The 14,525-nt window shown below is 43.7% G+C and overlaps 1 protein-coding gene across 1 annotated transcript in view; it reads right to left on the bottom strand.

Annotated features, from left to right (window-relative positions):
- The window catches only part of LOC308536248 (RPA-related protein RADX-like), a 56,283-nt gene that overhangs the window by 24,833 nt on the left and 16,925 nt on the right, over positions 1-14,525 (bottom strand). The window lies entirely within an intron of this gene.

Genomic DNA, 14,525 nt, shown 5'->3' with positions numbered 1-14,525 from the left:
GGAAATTACTCAAGCACTCTGAAAGTGTTTTCACTCTTAATGTGGTGTACAGGGAGATATTAGAATAAGTTTAATCACTATCGAGTCATTGTTTGCATCACTGTTGTTTGTATATCATGTTTTTGTCGTTTTTATATCATGCCTCTGTTGTTATATCTTTTTGTTACTGTTTATTTATTAATAAATTTATATATTATTTTCATATACATTTTACTAATTTCCTTTCACCTCTCACACTTCTATTATAGAGAAAGGTACAATAGCAATATTAAAATATCTCTGCTAATTAATTCCCTTTTTAAAAAATATATACTTTATTGATTTTTTACAGAGAGGAAGGGAAAGGGATAGAGAGTTAGAAACATCGATGAGAGAGAAACATTGATCAGCTGCCTCCTGCACACTCCCCACTGGGGATGTGACTCCAACCAAGGTACATGCCCTTGACCGGAATCAAACCCATGACCCTTGATTCCGCAGGCCGATGGTCTATCCACTGAGCCAAACTGGTTAGGGCAATTAAATCCCTCTTAATGTGCACGAATTTTGTGCACTGAGCTACTAGTTTAACTATAAAACTCTAGCACATAAAAACATACTTTATAGTTGTAGTTTTAATTTTTCAATTTTTGAAATATGGTATTTCCAGAAATTAGTAAACTGAAAACATCAATTCAGAGAGAAATGTAAATAACTAAAAATAGTTAAATTACACATATTTTGAAATCCTTAAACAGCATGTATATACTTTTTAATACATGTGATTAAAAATAATATATTCATCTGAAATAAATTGGAAGTAATAGTTCCCAATGTGAAACAGTATAATGATATTGTACAGAATTTTACAAAGTGGTTTAAGAGGTTTTTCCTGGAATATGTAGTCATTTATTTGTAAGACTTAAATGTCTTAAAGGTGCTAAATGACAGAATGAAGTATAAAATGTCTATGGGTATCAACTGAGGAAATTGAAGAAAGAGAGATAAAAATAAAAAGATAAGAAATATTGAAGGATAACTGAGCACAGATAAGAAGGCAAAAAGAAGAGAAGATAAAGACACATATGATGGATACTGGCAAAATATTATAAAAATTATATCAAAGGCTATAAGTTGTACTCTAATCTTGCTCTTTTCACTAACATATTGACCTTAGATAAAAGTCATATAGATTCTATTATGTGTCACTCCCTAATTTATATAACAGGATTATAATTAACATTATTATAATCTTATAAAGTATCTTTTATGCAAAGAAATTAAAAGTACTTAATATACATACACACATGCTTAATTACCATATTTTATCCTTTCTGAATCTCAAATTCTTAATCTACAAAATTGAGATAATTATCCTGTGCCTCCCTCACAGGGATGTTGAGCATCAAATGAGGTAATGGAAGTAATCTTATCAGTAGGATGAAATGAAGAAGTTTTAATGTCCCATTTATTATACTTGATTTCTCAGTGCTAACTTTTTGAATAAGTTGATGGATTTTTACACATTTTATCTAAAAGAGAGTACCATGCCCTGGCTAGCTTGGCTCAGTGGATAAAGCGTCGGCCTGCAGACTGAAGGGTCCTAGGTTTGATTCCTGGTCAAGGGCACCTGCCTGTGTTGAGGGCTTGGTCTCCAGTGTGGGGCGTGCGGGAGACAGCCAATCAATGAACCTCTCTCATCATTGATGTTTCTATCTCTCTCTCCCTCTCCCTTCCTCTTTGAAATCAATAAAAATATAATAAAAAAGAGAGAGTACCATGATTTACTATCATCCTATATAATAAAAGGGTAATATGCAAATTGACCCTAACAGCAGAACAACCAGGAATGACCAGTTGCTATGATGTACACTGACCACCAGGGAGCAGACACTTAATGCAGGCACTGCCCCCTGGTGGTCAGTGCGCTTCCACAGGAGAAGCACCTCTCAGCCAGAAGCCGGCTCATGGCTGGCCAGCACAGCAGTGGTGGCTGGAGCCTCTCCCGCCTCTGTGGCAGCACTAAGGATGTCCAACTAACAGCTTAGGCCTGCCAGAGGGATGTCTGACTGCCAGCTTAGGCCGGATCCCCCAGGGAGAGGGCCTAAGCCATCAGTCAGACATCCCCTGAGGGGTCCTGGACTGTGAGAGGGCGCAGGCCCAGCTGAGGGACACCCCCCATCCTCGAGTGCACAAATTTTCATGCACTGGGCCTCTAGTTTGGAATAAAATGTTGGTTTATACAAGCTCTTAAATGGTCATATTTACTATTATTGTACCATCAGAAGAAGACCAATAGGTGACCCAGACATTGGAGTTAGCAGGCCAGGATTTATTATTATTTTTTAAAAAATATATGTCTATTGATTCAGAGAGGAAGGTACAGGGAGAGAGAGATAGAAACATCCATGATGAGAGAAAACCACTGATTGGCCACCTCCTGCACACCCCACACTGGGGATCAAGCCCACAACCCGGGCATGTGCCTTGACTGGGAACTGAACCATGACCTCCTGGTTCACAGGTCGACGCTCAACCACTGAGCCCTGTAGGCTGGGCAGTAGGCCAGGATTTACAATACAATGATTAATATGTTCAAGAAACAGAGGGAAAGATGGACAAAACAGATACAGTCTCAAAAGAGAGGGCCGGGGAGAGAAAGAAACATCAATTGGTTGCCTCTTGCACTGGCCCCAACCAGGGTGGGGAAGCAAACCCACAATCCAGATACGTGACCTTGATGGAAATCTAACCCATGACTCTTCCATGGTTGGCCAACCCTCTAATGACTGAACCACACTGGTCAGGGCTCTTATTTTGTTAATATTGCCTCTTTTCCACAAAATTATTTTTTTCAATATTTTATTTTAATATTAATTCACATTGCTGCACGTAGCTGAAGTTCATTCATTTTTTGAATGTTTTTATTGCTTTTTGAGAGAGAAAGTAAGAGAAAGAGAGAAACATCGATGTGAAAGAGAAACATCTATCATTTATTTGCCTCCTGCACAAATTCTGATTAGGTATCAAATCCACAACCTGAGCATGTGCTCTGACTGGGAACAGAACTGATGACCTTTCAATACATGGGATGACATCCAACTGAGCCACACTGGCCAGGGCAAGTTTATTCATTTTCATTGCGTTGTAGTGCTCTCTTATATGAATATACCACGATTTATCCATTTCACTATTGATGGATAATGGATGGGTTCCTATAAATAGCTGTTAAGAATCCTATCTAATAAAAGAGAAACATGGTAATTGGCGTACGAGCGCTACCCTTCCCATTGGCTAATCAGGGCGATATGCAAATTAACTGTCAGCCAAGATGGCGGCCGGCAGCCAGGCAGCTTGAAACTAACATGAGGCTTGCTTGCTTCAGTGACAGAGGAAACCAACGTTCCCCGCCTGCATTGCCGGCCTCTGAGCCTGCAGTTTGAAACATTTTAACAAATATATCTCAGAGCTGGAGTCAGAGCTGGAGTTATAGATTGTTTCGAACCGAAACAAACCAGATACCTACTTTCAGCAGTGGAGGCCTAAGAGCTGGAGCCTCAGAGCTAAAGCCGGACCAGAATAAAAAAAAAAAAAAAAAAAAAAAAACAGTAAAAAAGGAGTGGTTGGGAGCATCCCTCACCCGCCAGCCTAAAAACAGCCCTCAGCCCCTCACCCAGACTGGCCAGGCACCCCAGTTGGGACCCCCCACCCTGAAGGGTGTATGACCAGCTGCAAACAGCCCTCAGCCCCTCACCCAGGCTGGCCAGGCACCCCAGTGGGGACCCCCACCCTGAAGGGTGTGTGACCAGCTGCAAACAGCCATCATCCCCTCACCCAGGCTGGCCAGGCACCCCAGTGGGGACCCCCACCCTGATCCAGGACACCCTTCAGGGCAAACCAGCCGGCCCCCAGATGTGTACCAGGCCTCTACCTTATATAGTAAAAGGGTAATATGCCTCCCAGCACCGGGATCAGTGTGACAGGTGGCAGCGCCCAAACCCCCTGATCGCCCTGCAGCTCTGTGTGTGACAGGCGGCGGGGCCACAACCTCCCTATCTGCCCCGCTCTGTTTGTGACATGGGAAGGCACCCCAACCTCCTGATCAGCCCTGCTCTGTGCCTGATACGGGGGAGCTCCCCAACCTCTGTTCGCCCTGTGGCTCTGTGTGTGACAGGGTGTGGTGCCCCAACCCCCTGATTGGCCCTGCTCTGTGGGTGATAGAGGGTGGTGCCCCAACACCCCCCCCCCACGGGCCCTGCTCTGTGTGTGATGGGTAGAGCCATAACCTCTCCATCGGCCCTGCCCTGAGTGTGAGAGTGGCGACGCCCCAACCCCCTGATCCGCCCTGCTCTGTGGGTGATAGAGGGCGGCGCCATAACCCCCACCCCCACGGGCCCTGCTCTGTGTGTGAGGGGGTAGAGCCATAACCTCTCCATCGGCCCTGCCCTGAGTGTGACAGTGGCGGCATCCCAACCCCCTGATCTGCCCTGCTCTGTGTGTGACAGAGGGCGGCGCCCCAACTCCCCTATCGGCCCTACTCTCTGAGTGACAGGGGGGAGCTCCTCAGCTAGCTGATGGGCCCTGCTCTGTGCGTGACAGTGGGGAGCTCCCCAACCCCCTCATCAACCCTGCTCCGTGCGTGACAGGGTAAGGAGCCCCAACCCCCCTGATGGGCCCTGCTCTGTGTGTGACAGGGGGCAGCGCCCCAACCCCGGGATTGGCCCTGCTCTGTGTGTGATAGGGGGTGGCGCCACAACCACCCCATCAACCCTACCTTGAGTGTGACAGGGGGCGGTGCCCCAACCCCCCAATCGGCCCTACGCTGAGCGTGACTGGGGGTGGCATCACAACCTCCCGATCCACCCTGCTCTGTGCATGACAGGGGGCGGCGCTCCAACACCCCAATCGACCCTGCTCTGAGCCCAACCAGGGGCTGCACCTAGGGATTGGGCCTGCCCTCTGCCACCCGAGAGCAGGCCTAAGCCAGCAGGGTGTTATCTTCCGAGGGGTCCCAGACTGTGAGAGGGCACAGGCCAGGCTGAGGGGCCCCCTCTTCCCCCCGAGTGCACAAATTTTTGTGCACCAGGCCTCTAGTCTATATATAAAAAACCCTAATATGCAAATAGACTGAATGGCGGAACAACCAAACAACTGGTCGCTATGATGTGTGCTGACCACTAGGGCGCGTGCACACAGAACATGGTGGCCATTGGCCATGGCAGGATGGTGGAGCAGGTGAGCGGGAGCACCAGACAGGGGACCAGGGGCCATGGCAGGAGGGGTTGGGCAGGGTCATGGAGGATGGGCCAAGACCCGCCCCTGTGCCCACTGCAGCCTTGTGGCCCACAGTTCTTTTCAAGGTGCACAAATTTGTACACTGTGCCCCTAGTTTATATGTATAAAAGCCTAAGTGACCGTTCGACGGGTCGACCATTTGACCGGTCAACCAGGAGCTATAACGTGCACTGACCACCAGGGGGCAGGTGGTCAATGCAGAATCTGTCCCCTGGTGGTCAGTGTGCTCCCACAGCAGGAGTGCCACTCAGCTGACCAACGGGAGCCAGATACAGGGCTCACAGCTGGCCACCACAGCCCAGAGACCACAGCGAGCCTACCGAGCAGTGGTGGTGGCAGGCGCAGCGGGGCCAGGATGAACAGGAGCAGCAGGCAGGAACGGCAGGTAGTGTTGGACTGCTGGTTTCGGCCCAATCTCCGCAGGCCACACAGAGGGACCCCACTGGTGTATGAATCTGTGTACCGGGCCTCTAGTAATGTAATATTTTCATGAATACAGTGCATATGGACAAGAGTTTCTCAAGGATGTGCTTACTTTTTATTTTCAATTCGCTTAGCTGTCAAATTGGTTGGGGTTTTTTGGCATGAAAATACCATTGAAATACATGTCTTTGTTACATGCCATATAATAGCATGTCTGACATTTAAAATGTAGAAATTGAGAGGTAGGGATGTTTTTAGACAAAGAAAAATGAAATATATGATCAACAAGCTACATTGAAAGAAGTGCTGAGAGGAAATTTTCAGTCAGAAAGAAAATAACAAAATGAAGTCTGGAAAGACAGGTAGGAATGAAGAGAACCTAAAAAAGAAGATGTGCACAAATATAAATCAATGCTGACCGTACAAGAAAGACAATGCTAATAATATATTGTGGAATTTTAAGTATATGTGCAATTAAAATGTAAGACAAAAATAATAAAAATGGGGATAAATGGAGTTGGAAGTGTTCTAGCATTATCAGGAAAATAGTAAAATAATTTTTTTTTAATCCTCACAGGAGGGTATTTTTCCATTGACTTTTAGAGAGAGTGGAAGGGAGAGGGAGAGACAGAGAGAAACACTATGTTAGAGAGACAGATTGATTGGTTGCCTCTCACATGCCCCTGACCAGGACCAGAAGCCTGCAACGAGGTACATGCACTTGACTGGAATCAAACCCGAGACCCTTTAGTCCACAGGCCGACACTCAATCTTCTGAGCCAAACTGGCTAGGGCTGTATTTAACTATAATAATAAGTTAAGTGTTCAGGTTATAATTTATAGAGTAACCACTAAAGAATATACAACTATCAAAAAAGGGGGAAATTGAATAATTAAAACTTTTTTATTAAGCAAACAGTATGAAGATTGATAGACAAATATATCATTAATTCCAGTAAAAGTGAGAAGAATATATACTCTAAGTAAAGACTAAGATTCTCACATTAGTTAAAAACAAACAAACAACTATATGCTGCTTAAAACTGACAACCTTGCCCTGGCTGGGTGGGTAAGTTGGTTGGAGCGCTATCCCATATACCAAAAGGTTGTGGGTTCAATTCCTGGTCAGGGCACTTGTCTATATTGCAGGTTCAATGCCCGGTTGGAGTGCATATGGGAGGCAAATGATTGATGTTTCTCTCACATAGATGTTTCTCTCTCTCTCTCTCTCTCTCTCTCTCTCTCTCTCTCTCTCCTTCCCTTCCTCCTTCCCTCCCTCCCTCCCTCAAAAATATCAATAAACATACCCTTGGGTGAGAAATAAAAACGAAAAAAGTGAGGGCATAGAAAGGTCCAAAGTAATGTGGATAGAATATACATACTGTATAAGGCTTAAACAAAAGAAAATTGGTATAAGTAATTTAGTACTACACCAAGTAGACTTTAAGGTAGAAAACATTGTGAAAGATGAAAAAAATGTCATAGTTACAAAGGGGTCAATCATCAGAAAGGCATCACAATCCTAAATCTATATGTATTCAGTCATATTTGTACCAAAAAATGGACAGAACTAAAAGGAGAAATAAATCATCAGTCATGTCAGAAGATGTTAACAGTGTTACCTGCTCAATTAGCTGATGGAAAAAGCAGAGGCTATAAAAGATGTAATCAGAGAGAGAACCAAGATGGCAGCGTAGGTAAATGTAGGTACTTACATCCTCCTACAACCACATCAAAATTACAACTAAAATACAGAACAACCACCATTCAGATCCACCTGGAATCTGGATGAATGGAAGTACTACAATTAGAAAATTAAAGAAGAAAGCACATTGAGACTGGTAGAAGGGATGAAGGCACAGAAGGGGCTGGTCTGACACCTATGTGTGGCGTGTTTTTAATTGGGAGGGATATTGTGGCTGAGGAGGACTCCCATGTAGAGCAAGGGGTTCCAGTCCCATACCAGGCCCCCAGCCCAGGGTTCCAATGTTGAGAAGAAAAGTCCCTGTAACTTGGGCTGTTAAAACCAGTGGGATTGTGGCTCAGTGACACAGAGGTTACTGGAGTTCAAGGCAGTTCCTCTTAAAGGACCCATGCAAGGACTTACTTGGACTCACTCCCTCTGAGCTCCAGTGATAGAGCATCAACTTGAAAGGATCCAGGGCCATACAAGGAGGAACTATATTGCCTGGCATTAGGGAAAGAACTCTGGGGCAGTTTTCTCCCAGACAAAAGTGCTGGGACCTCACCTCCACAGAGCTGACTGGCAGGCATCATATATGAGTCTCCATCAACCTGGTCAACACTCTTCACTGCACTCTGGTGATTCCCTGAGATCCTGCCCCATGCAGTTTGCAGCTCCAACCAAGCTGTTTGCAGTGTACTTTCCATATGAATGGCCTGTTCTGGCCCAGGCTTCAAACTTTCCTAAAATCTCTCAAACAAGCAGAAGCTGGTGTCACATGCCCCATTCCTCTCAATAAGAGGCCCCAGGCCCAGCATTAGCAGCAGCTTAACAAGGTTCACAGCCTGGCCTTTCCTGGGAACCTCCTAGCCAAACACAAGCAGCAGCCATCTGTAGATTGCTCTTTAGATTGTGCTGGGTAGCCCCAGGCAGGGCATAGGCAGTGGCTGACTTTTCACACCTCAGAAGGCTCCAGTGAGTGCACCCAGTGGACAGCTTCAGACCACACCAGATTACAACTCTATCACATCCATGAGTGACACACCCAAGGGGCAGACTCAGTGAGCACCAAAGCCCCACTAAAGCAAGTTCTGCTCCATAAGGGTATCTTGTATAGCAGCTCTTCCACTGTAGGCAGCAGCTGGTCCTCATAGCCAACTGGCCTGGGGGGATCAATTATTCCAAGTGATGCCCACAGCAATCAAGGCTCAACAACAACAAGACTGTGCACACAGCCCACACAGGAACACACTTAGAGTTCCCAGTTCAGGTGACTGGGGAGGCTGAGCCACTGGGCCCTACAGGACACCTACTATACAAAGCCACTCTACCAATTCTAGGAGACATAGCAGCTCTACCTAATGCATAGTAACAAACACAGGGAAGCAGCCAAAATGCAGAGACAAAGAAACATGACACAAATGAAAGAACAGAAGTAAGCTCCAGAAAAATAAATAAATGAAACAGAAACAAGCAAACTACTAGATACAGAGTTCAAAACAATGGTTTTGAGGATGCTCAAGGAACTTAGTGAGAATTTCAAGGAAATTAGTGAGAACATCATAGACACAAAAAAGGACCAGTCACAAATAAAGGATACACTAACTGAAATAAAGAATAATTTATAAGGGATCAACAGTAGAGTAGAGGAAGCCCAGAATCAAATCAACAATTTGAATATGAGGAAGCAAAAAACGCCCAATCAGAAGAGCACAAAAAAAGAATAATGAAAAATATGGCCCTAGCTGGTTTGGCTCAGCGATAGAGTGTCAGCATGCAGACTGAAGGGTCCTGGGTTCAATTCTGGTCAAGGGCACATGGCAGGATTGCAGGTACATGCCAGGGTTGCCTGCTCAATCCCAAGTTGGGGGGTGCAGGAGGCAGCCTATCAGTCGTTCTCTCTCATCATTGATGTTTGTATCTCTCTCTCCCTCTCCCTTCCTCTCTGAAATCAATAAAAACATATTTTAACAAAGAATAAAAAATATGAAGATAGTGTAAGGAGCCTCTGGGACAACTTCAAACATACCAACATTTGTATCATGGGGGTGCTGGAAGGAGAAGAGAAAGAGCAAGAAATTGAAAACATATTTGAAGAAATAATGACAGAAAAATTCCCCCACCTGGTGAAAGAAATAGACATACAAGTATAGGAAGCCCATTGGCCCGTGGTGCTAAACCAGGGGCCCCTGGTGCTAAACCATTTGTAGATGACCTGAGAATCCTAAGCAAGATGAACTTAAAGAGGCCCACACCAAGACACATCATAATTAAAATGACAAAGGTTAAAGACAAAGAGAGAATCTTAAAAGCAGCAAGAGAAAAGCAGTTAGTTATCTACAAGGGCGAGCCCATATGTCTGTCAGCTGATTTATCAACATAAACTTTGCAGGGCAGAAGGGAGTAGCAAGAAATACTCAAAGCGATGAAAAGCAAGGACCTACAATGAAGATTACTTTACCCAGCAAAGCTGTCATTGAGAAGTGAAGGTCAGATAAAGAGCTTCACAGAAAAGAAAGAGCTAAAGGAGTTCATTACCATCAAATCAGCATTATATGAAATGTTGAAGCATGTTCTTTGAAAAAAGGAGGAGTAAGAGGTAGAGGAAGAAGAAGAAACAAGAAATATAAACAATAAAGTGGCAATAACTACATATCTATGAACAATTAAATCTAAAAATCAAAATAAATGAACAAGAAATCAAATGAACCCTTGTGTTGAGGGCTGACTTTCAATAGATCGCATCGAGGGATCTGCTCTGCTACATATGAAACCCAGACCGAGAAGCAGGTTGTCTACGAAAGATTTAGCACCAGGGGTCAATGGGGGCCATGTGGAGGGAGGGGCTGCGGGAGGTTGGCTGTGGGAACACACTGACCACCAGGGGGAAGCTCCTGCATTGAGTGTCTGCCCCATGGTGGTCAGTGCACACCATAGCGACCAGTTGACCGATTGTTCTGGTTGTTTAGTCATAACGGTAGCTTAGGCTTTTATATATATATAGATATGTATTACCCATAGACATAGACAATAGGGTGGTGAAGGCAGGGGTGGTGGTGGTGGGATCCTGGTGTGCCGGGAGCCGGTCCATCCTTGCTGTTTCAAGGGACCTGGCATATATGGCGTACTGTTCTTAATATGTTTGCTCACCTTCTTGGCACTATGGGTTTTAACCAAGGCCACCTCTCTGAGAAAGGTTGTTTCCCCAGGTAGGGATTTTCCCCTGAAGTTAGGGAGGGAACAAAACCCCTTAACTAAGTGCCAGGCGGGTAATTAATCACTTTAACTACAAACAATCATGCTTAAGCTACATAATCTTTACTCCCTGGAATGGAGATAAGAAATGCCCTAACCTTTGGAATAGAGATTGATAGGATTGGAATCAACTGGTATAAATACAGATGTAACAAGACAACAGCACACAGAACCTAGACACAGAACCTAGACACAGAACCTACACAGAACCTAGAGACAGAAGAACTTCGCTGGAGAGAACATGGCAAAAGATCCTGGACAGAAACTGGAGACAGAACCTAGAGAACATGGCAAAAGATCCTGGACAGAAACTGGCCACAGAACCTAGAGACAGAACCTAGTGAGAGAACCTGGCTGAAGAACCTAGAGACAGAACCTGGCTACAGAACCTGGATAGAACATGGCAAGAGAACCTGACTAGAACCTGGTGACTGAACCTGGCTGGAGAACCTAGAGAACCTGGCTGGAGAACCTAGCAAGAGAACATGGACACAGAACCTGGCTGGAGATCCTAACCAGAACTTGGCTGGAGATCCTGACCAGAACTTGGCTGGAGATCCTGGCTAGGCTGCTGATCAACTGAACGCTGTCTCCGTGTCATTCCTTCTTCGCCGACTCCGTCCACACCTTTGGGGACCCCTGGACCTGCTGGGGTTGGACCCCAGCATCTAACTTCAGGGGATAATCCCTACCTGGGGAAACAACCTTTCTCAGAGAGGTGGCCTTGGTTAAAACACATAGTGCCAAGAAGGTGAGCAAACGTATTAAGAACAGTATGCCATATATGCCAGGTCCCTTGAAACAGCAAGGATGGGCCGGCTCCTGGCACTGGTGGAGCAGGGCAATGAGAAGTAAAAAGGGGGGCATCTGTAACACTGTCAACAATAAATATTAACAACACAATTAGAATACTTAGACCTAACTGACATGTATAGAACACCGCACTCAAGGATGATGGAATTCACATTTTTTGAGTGCATATGAAAAAGCATTTACCAAAATTGACCACATGTACAATTTAAGAACAGCCTTTCAACACATTTCAAATAATTAAAATAGTTCAGAATATTTTCTCTTTCCAGAGTGAAGATAAGCTGAATTAAATTTTAAAAATGCAACTAGAGATTCTCAAGTGATTGGAAATGAAATGATATGAGTCTGAAGAGAGTCACACTGAAAACCAAAAAAATGTTTGAACTAACTGATAATGAAGTAGGAGGTGGCTAAATCAGTGCATGGAGAAAAATGTATAGCAAATATGCATATATTAGAAAGGAAGAACCCAAAAATCAATGATTTAATTTTCTAGCTCACATAGCCAGATACAAGCTCAGTATATAACCCCAAACTGAGTCTGATTGGACATAGCTATTACAAAAGATTAGTGTCAATTAAAAAAAAAAAATCTAAATGATTCTGTACTTCACCTTCTTTATTAGTTTCTCAGTTTTGTTGCTACTGCAAAGAAACCAAAACTGTTAATTATATACAATTCATAATGGAGAAGTTTATGTATAAAAGATCCATGCTAAACAGCCTAAGTGCCCATCAGTAGATGAATGGATTAGAAAACTGTGGTACATCTACACGATGGAATACTATGCTGCTGTAAAAAGGAAGGAACTCTTACCATTTGCAACGTCATGGATGGAACTGGAGAGCATTATGCTAAGTGAAATAAGCCAGTCAATGAAGGAAAAATACCACATGATCTCACTCATTCATGGATAATAGAGACCATTATAAACTTTTGAACAATAATAGATACAGAGGCAGAGCAGCCTCAAACAGATTGTCAAACTGCAGCAGGAAGGCAGGGGAGGGTTGGGGGGCAGGAGGTAGGGGGGTAAGAGATCAACTAAAGGACTTGTATGCATGCATATAAGCATAACCAATGGACATAAGACACTGGGGGATAGGGGAGGCTAGGGGACTGTCTAGGGCGGGGTGATAAAATGGACACATATGTAATACCCTTTGTAATACTTTAAGCAATAAAAAAAAAAAAAAAAAAAAAAAAGATCCATGCTTAAACAACTGATGAACAAATTGTTTTAAATTAAATACATTTATCGCCGAAACCGATTTGGCTCAGTGGATAGAGCGTCGGCCTACAGACTGGAAGGTCCCAGGTTCGATTCCGGTCAAGGGCATGTACCTGGGTTGCGGGCACATCCCCAGTGGGGGATGTGCAGGAGGCGGCTGATCGATGTTTCTCTCGCATCGATGCTTCTGACTCTCTATCTCTCTCCCTTCCTCTCTGTAAAAAATCAATAAAATATATTTAAAAAAAATAAATTAATTAAATACATTTATAGTATTTTAAGTTAAAATATAATGCATACATAAATTAAAATGTTTATTTTTGGGTTACTTCCCATTTTAAATTAATTTTCAATCAGTCCATGCTGAGCAAGGCAGATGTGAAATTATTTGGAGACAGGGTCACTGAAGATGTAATTAGTTAAGATGAAGTCATACTGGAGTAGCGTGGGCCACTACTATGACAGATGTTTTTATAAAAAAGGGATATTTGAACACAGATACAGATTGGGGTGATGTTTCTACAAGCCCATGAATGTCAAAGATTGTCAGCAAATCACCAGATGCTAGAGGAGAGGCATGGGGCAGATTCTTCCTTACAACCCTCAAAAGGAACCAACCCTGCTGACACCTTAATTTTAAAGTTGTAGCTTAAAGAACTGCGGGACAATAATTTTCTGTTGTTTAAGCCATACAACTTGTGGTACTTTGTCATAGCAGCCCTAGAAAACTGATACAGATTTCAGTACCAGGAAGTAGGGTGCTGCTGTAACAAATAATTAAAAATGTGGAAGTGGCTTTGGAATTAGGTATTAAGTGGAGGCTGAAAGAGTTTTGAGATTCAGTAACAGAATAAGCTTCGACTGCTTTGAAGAGAACATTGCTAGAAATATGGATTTTGAAGGAGAATCTCTTGAAGACTCAGAAAGAAAAGAACAAAGCTGTAGACAAAGCTTCTGTTTCTTAGGGAAAACACATATTGTCATGAACAGAATGTTGCTAGAAATATGAATGTAAATGGTGCTTCTGGTGAGGTCTCAGAAAGAAATAATGTCTAATTTGAAGCTGGATGAAAGGTGATCCTTGTTATAAAATAGCAGAGGACTTGGCAGAATTGTGTTTTGTTGGATGGAAAGTGAAACTTGTATGCAATGAACTTGCATATTGAGCTGAACTTACAAAGTGTTGAAGGCACAGCTTGGTTTTTCCTTGCTGCTTATAGTAAAATATGAGAAGGTAGAGACATTTGTAAAGAGAATTGTTAAGAAAAAAGGAAGCACACTTCAATACTTGGAAAATTCTCAGCCTACTCAATTTCAAAAAATGAGAAAGTTTGCTCTGGATAGAACACCAAGGGTATTGTTGGCGAACCATTTGCCCAACACATTAGGCTTGTGACCTGTGGGCCCAATCAACTATCTCATCTGGCATGCTGTTAGCTTAGCCAGTGGTTCTCAACCTTCTGGCCCTTTAAATACAGTTCCTCATGTTGTGACCCAACCATAAAACTATTTTCGTTGCTACTTCATAACTGTAATGTTGCTACTGTTATGAATCATAATGTAAATATCTGATATGCAGGATGGTCTTAGGCGACCCCTGTGAAAGGGTCGTTCGACCGCCAAAGGGGTCGCGACCCACAGGTTGAGAACCGCTGGCTTAGACTGAAGGGATATAGGTGAGAGGAAATGAAGAAAGGCTGTTGGGTTACTGGAATTCTAAAGTCAGGAAATGACCTGATAGATATATCCAGCTGAGATCGTGTGTTATTCTTTTTTAAAAAGGGAAGAATAACCCTGAGGGTAAGGCCTTTTCTTTATGAAGGTAGAGCCATCACCTCAGTTCC

The sequence above is a fragment of the Myotis nattereri genome, assembly GCF_964212035.1.
Source record: "Myotis nattereri genome assembly, chromosome: X".
Classification (NCBI taxonomy): Eukaryota; Metazoa; Chordata; class Mammalia; order Chiroptera; family Vespertilionidae; genus Myotis; species Myotis nattereri.
This window is presented reverse-complemented; position numbering and strand designations above follow the sequence as displayed.